Below are 20705 nucleotides of genomic sequence, written 5' to 3'. Positions count from 1 at the left end.
CCTTCCCACCTTTCTCATTTCAGGGTTGAAACAAGCGCCAAACAGGAAATCAAACATGTGCCAGAAAAGTCAAAGGAAAACACAGTGTTCTTGACTATCATTACAGCCCTCGCCCAAAGCACCAAAGCTGCAGAAACTTACCGCGAGAACTCTTAAGTACTTACCACTGTGATGGGAAAACTCTGGGGCTCAGCTTATAAAAGCTCTAAAAGTAATTAGGATACTCATGAAAAGCATGGAATTCCTATAAACTGTTATACTGCAAAAAACATCCATGGACGGGGTGAAGAAGCAGTTCTCCAGTTCTGGCCTGAATCTTCTATCCTTGGTTCTCTTGTCGGAGTTTTGACCATATTAGGCGCATAATCTGGCCTATAGATTTTGACTAAGCAAACTGCCAAGTGTATCACCTGGGAGGGAGGAGAGCATCTGTCCAGAAACAGGCCAGAAGAGAGCTGCCTAAAATTCAAAACAGCTAAGTGATTCAAAGGGAGATTGTACAACTGATGTTGAAGTTTTAGGTCTAAAGTTATCCACCAAAGAACCATGCAAACTTTATAATTCTCTCATAAATGAGGGCTGCTACTGCTAAGTCACTTTAGTTGTGTCCGACTCTGTGCGACCCCATAGACGGCAGCCCACCAGGTTCCCCAGTCCCTGGGATTTTCCAGGCAAAAACACTGGAGTGGGTTGCCATTTCCTTCTCCAATGCATGAAAGTTAAAAGTGAAAGTGAAGTTACTCAGTCGTGTCCAACTCCTAGCAACCCCATGGACTGCAGCCCACCAGGCTCCTCCATCCATGGGATTTTCCAGGCAAGAGTGCTGGAGTGGGGTGCCACTGCCTTCTCCATAAATGAGGGCATTAAGTCTCAAATGTGAGTATGTAACATGTTTCAGGTTGCATGGCTAATTGGAGAACCCAGGTCTGCCTGCCTTGAATGTTCCACTTTGAAATCCAGACTCCACTACTTGCCACCTCTTTGACCTTGTACAATGTGTTTAAACCCAGCAAGCCTAGTTTTATCACCCCTATCTCAGTGCCATGATGATCATTAATTAAATGCATGTCGAGTGTTTGGCACAAAGTTTGCAACATATTATAGTGTTAATAGATGCTGAGTATATGTTAAACCAAGATGAATCAAAATAAGTACCCCAAAACCTTGCAAATAGTAGCCAAACCCCAAAGTAAGGGTGAGGAGAGAAGGTGAGAAGTTTGGGATGAAAAGTCTTGTTAGATATTATTTTAATCTCCAGTCATGTGGCATATTGTTGCTTGGTCTTTGTGACTGCCCATGATACCTTTTCATGAAAATATCTGGCTGGTTTGGGGAATAGCCAGGTTAGTCCATTAAAAAGAAAACTTAATTTAACAAGGAACAAAATCAAAGAAGTTAGGTCAGCTTTGTCTGTATCTTGCCTGATCACCCACCATGCATGTGCTCACATGCACAGACAGCAAGCATGCATCTGCATACACACACACACACACAGATATGTAGTCACAAAATTGGTCTGTGGTCCCTGGAAATCACTTAAAGCTCTCTTCTTGCACCTGTCAAACTGGGAGATGGTGTATTACTGGCTTTGGACATTTAGGTGATTTTGAAAAGTTCTTGGATGAAAGGCACCCACTAATGTAAATTAAAATATATGGGTGAATTTTTCCTCTATTTTTTTAATGAAACATCAGACATGTCCTCTAGAAGTTAGAATTCTCTCTCATTAATATGAAATATGTTTATGGCTATTTACTCATTAAGTAGAAGTGCAAATGAGTATCTTGGAACACAGTGTTCAGGCATCATTCCTGATCCAAAAATCTGAGGACAAAAAGAAAATAATGACTGTGAAATGTGTTGACAATTATTTTAAGATTCATCCAAGGCTCCATATTAACCATATTAAGCAACTAATGCCCAGCGATAGCATTTCCTCACTTTCTTCAGTGTTTCACAGCTAATTATGATCCACATGGTCACAATTAAAAAATGGAAATCCACATGAGCTTTTCTATCAAGCAAAAACTCACTTCTGAGGTTTCCAAAGACTGCCAAAACCATATAACCCCATTGCTTTTTTTATTACTACCATGCATTCCTTTTAACTTTTTTTCAATTGAGGTATAATTGGCATACAATAACTAAACACATTCAAAGAAAACAATTTGTAAGTTTTGATACCCTTGAACCATCACCACCATCAAGACAACAAATACAATCATTATTTCCAAAAGTATTCTTCATCCCATTTTTAATCTAATTAAAATGTTCTCAGATTTTGCCTACCCCTCCTCCCCATGTAACAGATTAGCATCTGGTCCCATGAACTCATGGAAACAGAGGGGAGAAAGTGGAAGCAGTAACAGATTTTATTTTCTTGGGCTCCAAAATCACTATGGACAGTGACTGCAGCCATGAATTTCCTCTACAGAAAAGCTAGGATGAACCTAGACAGCATGTTACAAAGCAGAGACATCACTTTATTTATGAAGGTCCATATAGTCAAGGCTATGGTTTTTCCAGTAGTCATGTACGGATGTGAGAGTTGGACTATAAAGAAAGCTGAGCGCCAAAGAATTGATGCTTTTGAACTGTGGTGTTGGAGAAGACTCTTGAGAGTCCCTTGGACTGCAAGGAGATTCAATCAGTCCATCCTAAAGGAAATCAGTCCTGAATATTTATTGGAAGAACTGATGCTGAAGCTGAAGCTCCAATACTTTGGCCACATGATGCAAAGAGCTGACTTATTGGAAAAGACCCTGATGCTGGGAAAGATTGAGGGCAGGTGGAGAAGGGGATGACAGAGGATAAGATGGTTGGATGGCATCACCAACTCAATGGACATGAGTCTGAGCAAACTCCAGGAGACAGTGAAGGATAGGGGAGCCTGGCGTGCTGCAGTCCATGAGGTTGCAAAGAGTTGGACAAGACTGAGTGACTGAAGAACAATTAAAACAAAAATAAAGCATCTACAGTGACCTTCTAGAAGCAAGTTTCTGGGGGTGCTGGTCAGTAGAGAGGACTCAGGTAGAATATCCCAAATGCAGATACATCCTTCCCCTCACGTTTCACCTATCACAGAAATACACAACATAGACCCTACTGAGGTACCCAACTTTATGTTGATATTTATTAAGATGCTCATTAAAAAGTTCTTTAGAAATACAGTTGGGATTTTTTTATACTCTTTGAGATATGCTTAGGTTTATAAAATTTTTCTCCATCTATTTCTTCTTACTGTATAATAAAGGCAGACTGGAATTATTTGGGTAACAATATTTAATAGTATAAGCAGGTACATAAACTGTATTTATTTATTTATTAGAACTGTGCACACTTTGAAATGGAATAAGTTGATCCCAGCATGAAGCACGTGCCAGCTATAGTTGTTCTTTCTTTTTGACAAACAAATTATTAAAAAAAAAAACTATATATACCTTGTTCTTATCAACTAAGCTCTGAATATTGGAAATGAGGGGAAAAATTCATGGAGTTGTTCAAAGCAGATGACTATCACAGGCTGGGTTACTCAACTCATCATTTTCCAGCCGTATCTCCATATGGAGCAACCAAGGTGTCAAATGATATCTTGCCCCAGAAAAATGACACCCAAACATCCATAACTACTCTAAAAAAAAATTGTCAACAAATGGTTTAGGGAATGCTTTGGTGGCCATGTGCCTAAATAACATGATGAAGACCCCTCTTCCAGGAAAAGTATTATAGATTTTGAGGCAGTTAAACACACACACACACACACACACACACAAACCTTTAAAAACACCCTGGCAGTATATTCTTTGTAAATACTTCTAATAGAGGTTTACCTGTTTCCTTGTGCAGATATATATCTTTAATTCTTATTCCCAGTCAGTCAAAATATTAACTCCCAATTCTCAGTGCACTTACATTTTGTAAAACTTCTTATTCTGAAATAATTATAAACTAATAGGAAGGAACAAAGAAATGAACTAGAGTTCCTGGGCAACCTTCACCCAGCTTCCCCAGTGTTAACGTTAAGTGTATTTTTAAATTGCTTATTTCTTCAAGAATCAAACACTTACTACTTTTATATCTGAGAGAACATGGAATTCTTTCATGGGCTTCATAATCCCTTTTAGCCAACCCTTGCTTGCCTTTATTTAAGAGGATCACACAGATAACTATTTTTCTTTCTTTTCCTATTCATCCCTAGACTTGTATAAAGCTCTTATGGCCTTAGGAAGGATCACTGTTCTGAGCCGCATGTGGTGATAATTAGGGCAAGAACGGGGATTTTATCCTCATAGCTCAACCCAGGTCACTCCATTCACACCCATGGTCATCCCTATAACCTTTACCACTCTGAAACAGACTAAAATCAACCGCAATCAGCTAAAATGGGAGGAGCCAAGAGGCACAAAGCAATTGTGGGAGGACAGAATCTTAAAACAGGTATTCAAAATGCTTCAGATACATTTTAGTATATACATACTACACACGCATATACTTTAATACACTTTATATGTCACATATTTGACACATAATATATTTAAACATATGCTTTAAAGCACTTTTAAAAGTGAAAATTTTAAGCGAATCACCCAGCTAATTGAGTGGCAGAGTTGGGTCTGGAATCTGGAGCTGTGAACCCGAGCACACTCTCTTTTCATTACTGGAGCTGCCTGCTGATCTACCCGCATGTGCCCATTATCATGAAAAAGAAGGCAATCCCGTGCCCCAGCATCCCTCACAGTGGGTTGGTATCAGCTCTTTGGTAGCAGGAAATTCAATAGTTTCCTTGCTTCCCTCTATTTAAGTTGTTTTAATATATTATTCTGAATCCATTTTTATATCTCCTCAGAAGATCCTCAGTTGCTGGAATGGTTGGAGACCAGGAGAACTGGAAGACAACTTCTTCCTTAAATACCCCATCACCCCTCTGCTTTTGTACAAAGGCGTCTGCACTCACTGCTCCTTCAGTCCCTGCCTCTGGGAACCAAACCATCTTCTCTGTTCCTTAAGGAAGTTTCAGATTCAGAGAACACCCTCCCCCAGCCAGCCAGGTTCTGGGGCGTCCCCCTCTGCTTTTACTTTGTCCCTTTACCAATCTACTACGACCTCCCTATGAATACAGAGCATTCTGTCTTGTTTTTCGATATTCTAGGATGGTGGCTAGAAATTTGGAACACTGTAAATGTTGGATAAATAAATGAAGGATAACATCACAACATTTGGTAAATGCAAGTAAGTTGGGATGTCTGGCTCTTTACAGACAAGCACTCTGAGGAATAGCTTCATTTGAAAAAAAACAAAACTGAGTCATCTCGCCATCCTGTGATCACTAGGCAAAGTAAAGTGGGATAGACTGAGCCTGTCATCCGTTTTAGATTTCTCTAATGTACATGCAGAGTTACCTAGCTCTGAAAGTCAACTCTCAATCTGTGAACTATCCTATTTGATAACTTTTTTTAAAAAAATTTTATTTATTTTAATTGGAGGATAGGTACTTTACAATATTATGATGGCTTTTGCCATACATCAACACGAATCAGCCACAGGTATACACATGTCCCCCCATCCTGAATTCCCCTCCCACCTTCCTTCCCACCCCACCCCTTCAGGTGTCACAGAGCGCCAGCTCTGGGTGCCCTGAGGATAAGACAGTTTTCTTAGAAAACGTGCAGTTTTGAGTTGTCCCTTTACTACCAAGAATGTGGATGGTGCCACGGTATTGTCTTCAAGGCTTGAAGCCAAGATGCAGCTTCATGAAGACATCAGTTGATTTTATCATTCACTTACACACTGCACTATACACAGATTCGCACCACAGACAGCCGGAGTTAAAGCCCCGGGCCCCAGATAGAGAGCCCTCAAGGCTCACTAGCTCACTGGCCGCTCCTCCGCTGATTCTCATCCACCCGACACTTTTGTTCTACTCTGTTCCCCTCCTCTTCATACCAACTCCTGTTGAGATATCTTTCATCTTTGCAGAAGAAGAAAAAGCCACAGCACAGTTGCAGGAAACAATTATGTCCTGAAATGTAAGCCGCCTTCATTCCCTGTTATTTCACAAGGCTCAAGGCTGGAGAGCAGCACATGAAATTAAGGCAAAAGACCACAGGCTGATTTCAAGCTTTTGTTTGGAGTTAATGAAAATGGACAGCTCTTCTCATCTGTTTAGGACCCACAAATTTTAAAACTTAGCTGCCTGCTCAAAAGCCTCCCAGGAAGTTCTATGAACTCAGTACTAACATACGCTTGGTATTTTTTTTTTTAAGACAAACTTTTCAGGACCAGTTTTGAATGGACTGAAAATGTATACCTGTTCTCTCTCTACAGTAAATCTGGTCTGTGTAGCTAGCACCAGATGCCAACAGCCTGAAAACAGGAAGTGGACAGAGGACCAATCTGTAGCAACACATCCAGCTCTTATTGTTTTTTCTTTTCTTTTCTGTATCCCAGATTGTTCCCAGCCTCAGATCCTTTCTGTGCTAATTTGCATACCACCCCTAAACACAATGACTGGATTCACACAGTCAAGTAGAAAGGAAGGTTGAAATTTAAACCAGGAGAAAATGATTTCAGGAAATATATGAAATAAAGTCAAGAGTTAGTTTTGTTAAGTGTCTAAATGCACAGAGTTTATTTCACAAAAAGCAGTAATTCGCTGGATTTTTTCGAAAAAATGAGCACACACCTCAGCATAAAGCATTTTGGTTATATACACAGAAATATTTCCTGGTAGCAATGGAGAGGAACAAAGAAACGGGTCTATGGGGGAAGCTGGAGTTCCTATCTATTCCCATGCTTCAGTAACAGGAGACAGAGCAACAGAGAGGGAGAGACAGGGAGAAAGAAAGAAAAGAAAGGGGGAGGAGGGAAGAAGGAAGGAAGGAAAGAAGAAAGAAAAAGAGAAAAAGAAAGAGGCAATCTTTTGCCTAGCAGAAACTTTTGGAGCATTCAAATTGGTTACTAGGTAAATCTTTGTGTTGAAAATAAAAAGATTTCATTGTAGAAGAAAATATGAAAAATAAAGGCATTTTTAAAACACCCATTATTTCATGACCCAAAGATAATAACTGTTAATGTCGTTGATGTATTGCCTTTGCTCTAGATTATTTTCTCCCAAAGCAGAATATTTCTCAGGAATTGTGGATCCTCACTCATTATCATCTATTAAACAGCTTCCCATACCAATACCTGTAGTTCTATACATTTTGCTTTTAATGGTTGTGTGGTAATGCCCACTTGCCCACTAGCCAACTAACAAAAAATATAAGCTCCCTCCGTGAGAGAGTTTTCTCTGTTGCATCACTGTTGTCTACCCTAGAGAAATGGCTAGTACACACTAGATGTTCATTAAATACCTGTTGAAATACTCACACAATGTTTATCGTTTATTTAATGAAGCCCCTTTGCTAAGTCATTTAATAGGTTATATTTTATTTTTTGCTATTGTTAATATAACTCATACTTAGATGAATAACCTTGCATCTACGTCTTTTTTCACGTATTTCTTAGAATAAATTTCTAGAGAGAGAAATAATGAGTCAAAGGGTCTTATATTTTTAAATGCATTTGAGTCAACTGTCTTCTAAAAAGTCTACACTACTTATAATGTCACCAGCATTTTCTGACCACATTTTTTACTAAATCTTCAAAAAATCTGTATTATTGTTAATGGAAAAAAAATCTGCAATGTACTTTCTATAGAGCTAACAGCTGACCTTATAAAACCCTTTAAATCATTCCTCACTGTATTTTAACCTTTCGACTCAATAACCAAATGCCATGTTTTTGTGGTGAGACGAAACACTGTTGACAGCAAGATGGTGCTAAACATTTTATTGTAAAGAAAGACTTTATATGAGGCACACCTTTAATGAAATTAACCTCTGTCCACAAAAACAAATTCTTCAGCTTTAAAAAGTGCAGTAGTATTTTTAAATGAAATGTCAGAGCATAACCTTTAGCTCTTCAAGAAAGAACACTAGATATCAGTCATACTTTAATCCAATATTTAGGATTATCTACTATCAACTTAACTTAGCACGAAGGACAAAGGGCACCTGGGTTCTCTGAGCAGACTAGCTCTATAAAAGTCTTCATTTGGACTGGAATTTTTTTTTTTTTTTCCCTCCCAGGTTCACTGTGATACAATTGACATACATCCCAGTATACATTTAAGGTTGTACTTTACTGTACTGTATGGCATATTTTCTTTACTCACATATACTGTGAAATGTTTTCCACAGTAAGTTTAATTAGCATCCACGATCTCATATGGTATATACAAAAAAAAAAAAAAATCTGGGACTGGGAATTTAAGTTTTGCTTAGAAAAGCCTTTTCACTTCCAAGAAGTTAGACTAGACTTAAAGAAAGATCTCCTGAACCAAAATGTCTGGGCTAATGCTTTAAAGTGTGTGCTACAGACATATTCACAAAAGCTCTTGTGTTTAAAGCAATGCAGGGTGGTACAAAGTTCACTCTTAAAACTGGGACTGCACCACTTGAACTTTATGGAAATTTTCACTTTTGGAAAACTTCTTCTCCAAGTTAAAGGGAACACTTCTTCCTTTTTCTTTTCTTCTATATCAGAATATGGCAACTAAAAGTCACATTGTACTCACCCAGATACAAGGCTCTTATCTACCACTCCACAGGGAGCTTCCCAGGTGGCACCAGTGGTAAAGAATCCACTTGCCAATGCAGGAGACATGGGTTCAATCCCTAGGTCAGGATAGAGGAGCCCGGTGGGCTACAGTCTAGAGGGTTGCAGAGCTGGACATGACTAAGCACTGTTATACCATTCCAAAAAGAGCAAAAGCCTTCAGAAACTTCTTAATAAAATAATGAAAGCATACAGCTCCCTTATTCTTTTTCTCAAGTGAATGCACTCTGACTTTCACAGCTGAGTGGATATTTACCAAGAAAATATTTTTACTGAAGTTGCAGAGATAACTGCATATATGATACCCCAAAAAGCTGAAATGATCTCCTTGGCAAAAACACACTCTAGGTGATGGAAGTGAAGCATAGAGTAAACAAAGGAAGCTGGATTGGAGTCTAAGTTTAGTATTGTGGTTGCTTTTTCCCGAATGTGATTGAAAACTTATAACTACGTTTATTATGACAAGTTTATAAAAGCTTATCTAGGAGAAAAACAGCCTCCAGAACTTGTGTCTTCTTTCATCCTTTCAGGTTAAATCTCATTAGATTGCTTTTTCCTTTAACCAGTTTTGCTGAAACTACACAGACAATGCCATACTTAGGTAATTAAGTTAGGCTGATTAGGTTATAGGGACTATACATGCACATGAATAAAATCCTTGAAACCACCTTACCTTTCTTTACAGTGGAAACAATAAACTCTTTGCTTTCCTATTTATAACCAAATAAGCACCTACAATAGCCTAGAGAAACCAGGGCCCAGAGGAGAGAAGTGTCTGGTTTCAGCTAATTGAGTTTCTCCCATTCTCATCTTCTACAGATTCCTGGGATTGTTTTCCAATTTTCATTCGCATTTCATCCCATTAAACGGTTCTAACCTCTGACACGTGCACGCCACCCTGGATTCATCTTCTATTCATAACTGGGATGAAATGTGCCCACTTGCTCTGTGGACAGTACCAGAGGCACTGACAAGACAGAGATAAATACTCAGGCTGTTAGGCCAGCTTTTGAGAAGAAAACAAAAGCAGACCCCTCGTCTAGATGGAGTCCTTAACATCAGTGTGCACAGGCACAAGGCTTGCATTTTTGATAAACATGTAGCTGTTGACTTGCAGGAAGAAGAAAAGAAGAAGAAAAAAAGACTGCTATTAAGCCTAGTGTGTTGTTACCATGCTGATATATTTAAAAGTGCTTAGTGATTCTAAGCTATGCAAATAGCAATACAGGTAAATGTTAGTTTTAGGACAAATTATTGAGATTTGTGAACAAATTGCTATGCCGTTTTCTCAACATGAAGATGAAAAATCATGTTGAATTTTCTCCCCTTTGTAAGAACATTAATTAAGATACTGCCCATACTGTGATGCAAGTAATATGCAAGGAATCAGAAACAACTATTTTAGAAACTCTAAAAATAAAGCAGTAATAACGTGACCTCTGCATTACTGTGAAAATTCAAGATAATTTGAAAATTATTTTATTATATTCTGTTAACACACTGATTAAGACATGTATGTGAATGGCTCCCAAGAACGGTTCTGAAGTTAGGTATAGACAGTGTATGTACATTACTGATAAATTTCCAGTATCCAAAGAAAGTTGAATCACTGACATTAAAATGTGTAAGACTGGTATTTGGGAGGTATCCCTCAACAAATGTGGCTCCAAGTTAAACTTAGGGTAGTTCCTTGTCAGATACTAGGAACACAGGAGGATCAAAGAGCAGAGAGGAGGGAAGTTCAGAAAGGAGGCTCTGAGCTGTCATGGCCTTCACTGCCCTCCCTTCCTCCTTTCATGTGTCTACACTGCATAGTCCAACAGAGCTGAAATCCCAGGTCCCTAAGGAGGGCTGCAACAGCAAAGGACAGCATGGGAACTGTGATATTAAAGAGGATGCAGGAATAAAACGAGAACAGCTAAAAAAAGAAAGAGGATGCAGGGAAAAAGAAATACCATATGGTATTACTTATACGTGGAATTTAACATGTGACACAAATACACTTAGCTATGAAACACAAACTGACACAAAGACACAGAGAACAGACTTGTGATTGCCAAGAGGGAGAGTTGGAGGGGGACAGATTGGGAATTTGGGATTAGCAGATGCAAAGTATTACCTAGAGAATGGATAAACAGCAAGGTCCTAATTGGGGGATTAATATAACAAAGAATTCATGTATATGTAGAACTGAATCCCTTTCCTGTACAATAGAAACTAACACAACATTGTAAATCAACTATCTGTCAATAAAATAAATTAAAAAAAAAACTAAAATAGAATGCAGGAATAACCCTGGATTTTCAGGAGATCATCCTGGACTGCAGGTTGCCTACAGAATTTTTGTATTGGGGTCCATCAGATCAGATCAGATCAGATCAGTCGCTCAGTCATGTCGGACTCTTTGCGACCCCATGAATCGCAGCACGCCAAGCCTCCCTGTCCATCACCAACTCCCAGAGTTCACTGAGACTCACATCCATCGAGTCAGTGATGCCATCCAGCCATCTCATCCTTTGTCGTCCCCTTCTCCTCCTGCCCCCAATCCCTCCCAGCATCAGAGTCTTTTCCAATGAGTCAACTCTTCGCATGAGGTGACCAAAGTACTGGAGTTTCAGCTTTAGCATCATTCCTTCCAAAGAAATCCCAGGGCTGATGCCTTCAGAATGGACTGGTTGGATCTCCTTGCAGTCCAAGGGACTCTCAAGAGTCTTCTCCAATACCACAGTTCAAAAGCATCTGGCCTGCTATTTGCTCAAAGTCTTAGGCATGCTCTGTAGTTACAGAAGCACTTGCCTTTTTGAGGAGCAGATTTCATGTCAGGTGACCTTAATTCTGGACTTAGTGCCTATCTCCGCATTAGACTATACTACTCCCCAGGGCAGAGAGGGTCCTTCCTGTCTTCCTTCACACAGATCCCAGCACCTCCAGAGCCCCTGACGCTTTGTGCACAAAATGCTTGGACATTAAATATGTGTTGAACGAGTGAACAGTGTTTCTATTTCCAATGGAGTTTTGATGGCTGTGCAGAAAGAACCCAGCCGAGAATTATTATAATTCCATTAACAAGTCCAACATATGGCAACGTGCTAAAAAGGAAAAAAAAAAAAAGCAACCTAGTTAGCCCCAGGAGACTGGAAACAGGAAGAGCTGCTGAAAGAAAGTTTAATTAAGATGGCAGGAGGCCCCACTGCGAACATCTAATCTTCCCCGGTTGGCACAGTCTTCCATAACCCACGTGAGGCTGCAGGAGGTGTAGGTGGGTGAGCCTGCCCCACTGTGGAGACAGCCAGAGAGGGCAGTGACCGCGCCGGCACAGACTGGACGTCCTGCTTCAGCTCCTTCTGAGTGCAGCCTGTGTACGACCAGGAGCTGGGACCGGCGGCGTAAACAGACACCCCAAGTCCCGCGTCACCTGTAGCGTCTGCTCAGCCTCCAGCAGAAAGTCTCTAAGTTAAAGGCCAGTTGCAGAGGGCGGAGCAGCCAGAGCCATCCTCTTCTGCAGAGGGCTGAGAGCCCTGGCCCAGGGAGACCCAGTGAGGAGAGAAGCGGGCGGCCCTCCCACACCGGAAGTCGAGTCTCCCGCACCGGAAGTCGGTCCGCAGCCGCAGCCAGCGCACCATGACCATCTCTGCCACCCCATCTCCTTCCCCTGCACCCACCCATCTGCACACTCCAGACACCTCAAAATCGCTCACATAGGCCCCTTGGCCTGGAAGAACAGCCTCCCACCTTGGACACACAGACTCAGCGCTTCCTGCTTTGTGAAGTCAGTAACTCCCAACCCAGACTTGGCCACTTACTCTCCCACTGTATTTATGGCCGCCGTTACTATGGCATTGAAGACACCATTTTGCAGTTTTCCTTGTATGTCTGACACCTCAACGAGGGCCTTAAAGGGGGCCAGTGTCTTATTTATCTTCTGCTTGCTCGGTCCCTGACACACAGAATCACTCAGCCATTGCGAACTGGATGAAAGGGAAACCCATTCCTGAGCTGCAGCCATTCGCAGAAAGGTTCTGGTGGGGAATGTGCCAACAGGTAAATCTTGTCTGGAAGATCGTAAAGTCCAGGATAAGGGGATAACTGTTCTTGTGCAAAGAGAAATTATAGCAAGGAAGGGGAGGCAAATGTGTAATATATTTATTCATAACCAGTTCAAGGAATGCTTCAAAGACATGCCGACACAGGATTTTTAAACCAGCTATAAAAATGCTTTATTTTTAGTGAGTAGAGCTGATCAGTCCTTTGCTCGGTTTCTTGCAGAGAACCAATATTAAATTCCTAAGGAACAGTTGTTCACAACCAGTTGATCTTTGGAATACCTAACTTCTGTTTTTGTTATCCAACCAAAGCCCTGAGCAGAGACCAGAAAGGTTTCAAATGCCCATTAAATAAATGGTCATATTCGCTGGGAAGCATCCAGAAGAAATGGGTGGAAAAAAAATCACTAAAATGAGTTAGACCTTCTCCCTCCATGCCCAAGTCTGAGCACTGACCTCCCAAGAAGTCTGGCTCGTTCCTGGAGTCTGGGCGGTCTCTTGGCTCTTACATTGTATTTTTCATGGCACAACTGGCTTTTGTGTATGATCGGAATCTGACAGCTATGGCTGTTCTAAAATGAAAAACTACAACTATTTAGCTTCCATTATATATAATTCACAATCTCTGATGGAAATGTTCAAGTCACTTAGGACTCTGATTTGGAACCATGTATCTGTTTTAATTCAGATGACAGCAGTAATTCATTTGGACAACATGATTCATATAATGTGCTTCTCCTTCACTGTAACCTTTGCATTATAAAATGACACTGTTTCATGAGACCACCTCGAAAGAGTAAGAAGCAAAGCCTTTTACATATAAGAGTCTTATTACTTATCCAATGTATAGAATTTTTTATTCCTACAGGAAAAGAACAAATGTGTATTATTTTTTTATTTTAATTGGTAATGATCACTGAGGTAAGATCAGTTTAGTAAGTCCAATCTGTGTATTTTTTAAATGAAATATAATAGGAGGGAAAATCAGTGTTGTGTATAATAAGGGCAAATAGTGCTTTGTAGAACTTATATGTGTGAGAATGACAGAGAGAGTAAAGTGGGCTATGATACAAAATGCATTTAAATGCACTTTTTACTGAGGGTGATGACCAAAAAAAGGCTGAAAATGGCTGATAATTGACTGTGAATGGAAGTCTCTCAGTCGTGTCTGACTCTTTGCAACCACATAAACTATACAGTCCATGGAATTCTCCAGGCCAGAATACTGGAGTAGGTAACCTTTCTCTTCTCCAGGGGATCTTCCCCACCCAGGGATCAAACCCAGGTCTCCTGCATTGCAGGCAGATTCTTTACCAGTTGAGCCACCAGGGAAGCCCTATAAATTGACTGTGCTGCTGCTGCTGCTAAGTCGCTTCAATCGTGTCCCGACTCTGTGCGACCCCATAGGCGGCAGCTCACCAGGCTCCCCCGTCCCTGGGATTCTCCACGCAAGAACACTGGAGTGGGTTGCCATTTCCTCCTCCAATGCATGAAAGTGAAAAGTTAAAGTGAAGTCTCTCAGTCGTGTCTAACCCTCAGCGATCCCATGGACTGCAGCCTTCCAGGCTCCTCCGTCCATGGGATTTTCCAGGCAAGAGTACTGGAATGGGGTGCCATTGCCTTCTCTGATAAATTGACTATAAATGACCCTAATTTTGAAGTCAGGAAGCATAGTGAAAATTCAGGTAAAAAGTCTTGATTTTATCTCTGTCATTTATTAGTGATGTGCCCTTGTGCAAATAACAACTTCTCTGCTTGTTTCCTTACCTATAAAATAGGGATGGCACCTCATAAAGTTACTTGAGTTTTAAAGAATATAAATGTGTTTAATTCACTATTATAATAATGGTAGGAAACACAGATTGTTTACTATTTAAAATGCCTAGCACAGTATAATAATATGTGCAGTATATAATAATTATGCCTAGCACAGGCATAATAAAATGCCTATTATGCCTGGTACATAATAGAAAGTGTGAAAGTGCTAGTCACTCAGTCATGTCCTACTCTTTGCAACCTGATGGACTGTAGCCTGCTACGCGCCTCTGTCCACAGAATTCTCCAGGCAAAAATACTGGAGTGTGTAGCCATTCCCTTCTCCAGAGGCTCTTCATGACCCAGGGATTGAACCTGGGTCTTCTACGTTGCAGGCAGACTCTTTATGGTCTGAGCCACTAGGGTATGTAATAAGTACTCTTTAAATGCTAGTAATTATTGTTTTTATATTTTTAAAGTATTACTATTGTTTTATAAGGCAATATGTATTTTATGATCATGTGTTGTCTAAAATAGCATCACCAGCTCAATGTACATGAATTTGAGTAAACTGTGGGAGATGAGAGGATAAAGGAGCCTGGCATGCAGAGTCCATGGGTTGCAGAGTCAGGCATGACTTTGCGACTGAAGAACAACAACAAAAATTGCCTAAAATGCAAGAATCAAGTATTACATTCCAAGTTCAATGGACATAACTAGGCAAACAAGACTGGCACTCTTGTCATTGCCATGCTTTCTGATTCAAATCTCTTGACATTCAGCTGAAAATTTAGCTAATAACTCATTATTTAACCCTGGCTAACAATAGCAAGAAATTGAGAACTGAACATTACATTAGCATTTCATCAGCTGAAATTAAACTCACTGGTCAGACTAAAGCAAAGAAGCAGAGTAGGTATATAAGGTTAGAGCGATGCCAGCTGCCTTTGATGGAGTCCTGACTGTACCGTAGCACTTATTCACAGGTGCCATATTAAACCCATTTTAGAGATGAGAAAACAGGTTTGAAAGTTTTGCAATGATGTTTGCAAGGTCATATCATTGTAAGTGAGAGAATCATGCTTTGCTTTCATGTCTGGCGCATGTTGAGAATCTCAACACAGGAAGAACATCACAGTCATCAAATTCACACATCCCCTGTGGCAGGTGAAGGCTCACTACATTCATGAGCTCCCTCTTCCCGAGCCCTTCTGCTCCATCGATAGGCAGATGTAACTGATAGAAAGCTCCTTCTCATATCGGACCCGCATATTTGCCTGCCTACACTTTCCACCCACTGGAACACTACGGAATACATATTCAGCCTCTTCTATTTCACATAACTGAATACAATGAACGAATCTATCTCCTCTCTGTCTTCTCTTCTCTGGAGTCAACATTCCTAGTTGTCTTTGGATTTCACTCTTATAAGATGGCTTTTACCCATTCTTCACATGCTGTTCATCTACTGCCCTAGATGGTACTCAATCTGAAAACACCCTGTAATGCACTATGCCCAATGCACGAAGCCTGCCCAGAGTACTGGAAAACTGGTTCATTTAAAACCACACTTGGGCATCACTGTACTTGGAGGCCATGTTAAGCTAAATAGAAACAAACTACATCACAATTTCATCTCCAGGTTTTGGTCACCTAAAGAGTCAATTCAAATGAATTTCCAGGTCATGCTTCCACCCTTCATTTCTCCAACCACACTTCTGAACCTCAATGAAAGTTTTATTTTCATCCCTGTAATATTTCCTTGCCTTGCTTTTGGCCCAGCTTTTCGGCCTAGAGAGGTCATTTCAATTCTTAATTCTGTCTTTCATAAAATTAACTCATTCTCAGGAGTATATCACATGCAAATGTAAAAAGTATGTGGTTACGTTAAACCGCTGTAAGTTGACGGCCGAGACGAGCAGATGGGAATGTATGTATACAACCACAAAAGCACCCATTTTTGCTCCTCTCATTAAATCTTGAGCTCACGTGCTCCTGAGCCCTGCGCCCTCTCCTTTCACTACATTGTGTGGGCACAAAGGTCACCATATTCATTTTGACTGAATGATTATTAATTTGCACATGTCAAAACTCACTGCTAGAATTGATGATAAGCCAAGAGGCAGGAGAGGAAATAAAACACCACACATCTGAAGTGTGGGTTCAAAGGCAAGGACTGGCATGTGTTGCTTCCCTGAACCCAATCAGTCAGAGATGTGACAGAAAGTGGAAATCCATACGAGAAAGGAATCCGGCAGAAAGACAAAGAAGAGAGAGACAGGAAGAAAACACACATATGCACGTACCTACATATACACACACACTCACACACACACAGAACTGACTGGTGAAATTTAGTTACTAGAAGGCTTTCACACATGAATACTGCCATTTAATGGCATTAGATCCTTGACTTTGTATTACTATTAATAGACAGCCTATTAGGGCCTTGCTATTTACAGGTTTCCACAGGGCAACATGATTTCCCAGTAGTATATTACCATTAATTGGTAAAAGGCACTCTAGGAATATCAGTCTAAGACAATAGCTCAGCCACAATTAAAACAGAATTGCATTTGCTGACCTAGACGACAAAGCCAAGTGTGCCTGGGAAATTCTCTGCAATATTTTACAACCTGAACTAATTAAAGATCACATTTTCCATACAGCCAGAGAGCAAACACGAGAAATACCCCTCAGCCGAAGACTTTCTAGTTTGATGGTTACTATAATGAGTTCAGTCCCAAAGGGACAAGACAATAGAAAGACGCTTCTGTCTGAAGGTTGTGGCGTGAAACTCAGAAATCCCTTAATTTTAGAGCAATTCTTTCTTGTGTAGTATCAACTTCATCCAAAGCCCCACAGTCCATTTCTTTTCCTACAGTGAACACAGGGAATGTAGCGGGGAAATGCATTGCATTGTAGCCTGCTAAATTTCTCAGATTTAATGTTGACAAAGATTAAGAATAGCATATCACCATTGCCAGACTGTGTGGTGGATGAGTTTCCATTATTAACTTACGGGAGCCTTCCCTCATCTAAAACAGGCAGCAGACTAAACCTGTTTTTACTATATGATTAAAGTATCTTTACACAGGCAGCCCAAGGCACCCCGAGTTATTGCTCTATAGCCTGGAGGTAAATTAAGGTGATCCTTTTCCTTTTCCCCATCTCTAATAGGATTGTACATTCTGCTTCTGGCAAACCGGTCACACTATTACCTACTGCAGAAACCTCATTTCTGAATGCTGATGTGTCTTCTGTCACATTGGGCTTGAAAAAAAATACCTCTTACTACTTTGTTCTGATAAAGGGGAATCTTGCAAGAGGGATGCTTTCTGGGAGGGAAAGCAAAACACAAAAGAAAAATGCACATTATGCACTTAATGTGAATTACCAGATGTCATGATCTGAAAACATTTCATCTTGTTTTTCCTTCTTCAAATTCCTTTTACAGTCAGTCTAATCCTGACGGCCAGCATTTTAGAGCATCAGTGCCATCGCGGTAGGTGCAGATTATTTTTCATCTCCAACATAAATCTGTTCTTAGAAGAAAAAAGTACCTTCTGATAATAAGATATTTAAAATTAAATGCAATAACTTATTCTAAACCAATGCTCTATGACCCAATACAAATCTTCGAGAATTGATCCTTAAAGGAAAAAACATCAATATGTAATGTGTGTGATTAGTCTTAGCATTTTAGTGTCAATAAGCCCTGAAAATTCTAGCCAACAAGTATTTATTGAACATGTACTATGCTTCATAAATTTTCTCAATCTGTGGATACAGCATGGAATGTGAAAGCCCAAAGAGAATTAAAAGCACTTTCCATTTCACAATATTATTTAAGCTTTCTCTAACATAACATAGGCCTCAGTACAATTCCAATCTGAATTTCAAAAATTTCTACATCAGATGCTTGACATACGTAAAGGCAATGGATGTTTTGCACTAACACTCCAAGTCTCAGAAGCTGTTATAGGTTCCTTGACTTCTATGCTATCACATTTTTTGATAAAGGTCATGTTTCTGATGTGTTCCCTCCCAACACGAGTAAATAACTGCTTTCTAAGTTTTTTAAGATTTAGTATTTCACATGACAGTCATTTCCAATAAGGTAATCAAAGCTTTGCTCATGTACGAGATGACTCAAAGTGTCACAGAGAACAGCAAAGCCAAGTTCAGATGTGAGTACTGAGGAGTCAGGCAGGCTCACTCACCCTGCAAATCCCTTGTTTCCATGTAGCACTCCAAAGCCAGGAGGTTCCAACTGGATTCTCAGCAAAATTAGGAATTGCTCATATCAGGTACCCTCAAAGCAGTTCTTGAATAATCAAAACCGCTGGTGTTATATCTTTGATGATTAAAGGTATACTCTGCTGAGTACTGTGTAGCAAGATTTCATTTGCTTGTCACTTAGAGTTAACATTTGGATGGTAGAAGACAGTTGCACATAAAATGTGATAAATACGTGGTCCTGAGCTGCCACTCAGGGGATCATCTTAAGTGACTGGGTCAGCTTGTACCATATGGAGACTTGGCCAGTTCCTTACCTGCCTCCCTGCCTCACCCCCTCCCCGAGCAGAATCAGTCACTCCATCTACTAGATTTCCAAAATAAATTTTCTGTGTCATTAATAAAGCACTCAAGGCTTCCCAGGTCCATGGAGTGGCAAAGGGCCGTACATGACTTAGCGACTAAACAGCAGCAGCAATGAAGCACTCACGTGCTAAACAGCAATTATCCCTTTTAATGTATCTATTCAAGACCCTAGGACATGTAGTAGTCACTTCTGTATCAAAAAGAGAATAGGTCTTCAACAAATGTTTACTAAATGAATGACACCAAAATATCCTTTGTAAGTATGCCTGCACTGAAGATGAGCAGTCTTGCAAAGTTGCACCGAATTGCAGAACAGTAGAGAAGGGTAAATTCTGAGAAACCCTTCAGTCCACCTTGGCTTTTAAGCAAGACCTTACAAAAAGACCCAAAACTGCATTCCTTTATGCAGTATCCTTGTCAGGTTGATCGAAGGCTTCTAACCAACTTAAACTGTGTCACCTTGATAATTGCTAGATGATGTCATATCATAAAATCTTGAAGCCAGACCTGGGTCAAGGTCTGACTCTGTCATGAACCAGCTGTGTGACCTTGCACCAATGATTAAACTTCTCAAGAGCCTCCGCTTCCTCCTTTGTAAAATCAAGCTGAGAATGGCACCTACTTCACAGAAGAGTTGAGCAAGAAATGTATATGGCAGAGTTGCATTGACTTTAGTTTCTATTTGTATCAAGTTTTCCATTCTAAAATGATAGGTCCCCACCCAAAAGCTCTGCACTAGGCACCTGCTGGTGCTATTTTAAAATGCCTAGATATTAACCTTGATTTGAATCCTTTTACCAAAAATAACCCTCTTGGGGCACTTCCCTGGTGGTCCAGTGGCTAAGAATCCACCTGCCAATGCAGGGGACATGGGTTCGATCCCTAGTCTGGGAAGACACCACATGCCTTGGGGCACCAAGCCTGTGTGCCACGACTACACAAGCTCAAGCATCTGGAGCCTGTACCCTGTAAAGAGAGAGGCTACTGCAAGGAGAAGTCCGTGCCCTGTGACAGATCAGCCCTGCTCACCCACCTGGAGAAAAGCCCAGGCAGCAACGAAGACCCAGCACTGCTCAAATAAATAAATAAAAATTTAAAAATAATCCTCCTGAGAGAGTTTCACTTAAAAAAAATCTGCTCAGACCTCAATTAAGTGCCAGGCAGCAGGGAGACAGCTGTGGTCACTTCTCTGATGGAGTAAAAAGACTAAGAGGGGATGGAAACCAAACCCACCATGATGGAAAATTGTGATGAAGTGTGTCACACATCAAGTTCGTAAGGAATGGGAATCCCAGGGACCTAAGGAAACAGGTAGCAGAGGTGCAGACTGGGCTACAGAATTCCAGAAACTCTGGGCAAATTCAACTGAACTCCATCACCAAAGTCAGGTTCAGCCAGTTCTAATGAGGAGGATGAACCTAGAGACTATTATACAGTGTGAAGTGAGCCAGAAAGAGAGAAACACGTATTGTATATTAATGCATATATATGGAATCGAGAAAGATGGTGCTGATGAACCTATTTGCAGGGCAACATGGAGACACGGACGTAGAGAATAGGCTTGTGGCCACAGTTGGGGTGGGAGAAGACGGTGTGGACTGAGAGAGCAGCGTGGGAACATGACATCACCATGCATAAAACAGC

The 20705-nt window shown here is 40.6% G+C and overlaps 1 protein-coding gene across 1 annotated transcript in view; it reads right to left on the bottom strand.

Moving 5' to 3' along the window:
• FAT3 (FAT atypical cadherin 3) overlaps nt 1–20705 on the bottom strand; it is a 694359-nt gene that overhangs the window by 458508 nt on the left and 215146 nt on the right. The gene's annotated exons all lie outside the window — the stretch shown is intronic.

This window comes from Bubalus kerabau, chromosome 5, assembly GCF_029407905.1.
Source record: "Bubalus kerabau isolate K-KA32 ecotype Philippines breed swamp buffalo chromosome 5, PCC_UOA_SB_1v2, whole genome shotgun sequence".
Lineage (NCBI taxonomy): Eukaryota > Metazoa > Chordata > Mammalia > Artiodactyla > Bovidae > Bubalus > Bubalus kerabau.
Note: the sequence above shows the minus strand (reverse complement) of the source record. Positions and strands in the feature narration are given on the sequence as shown.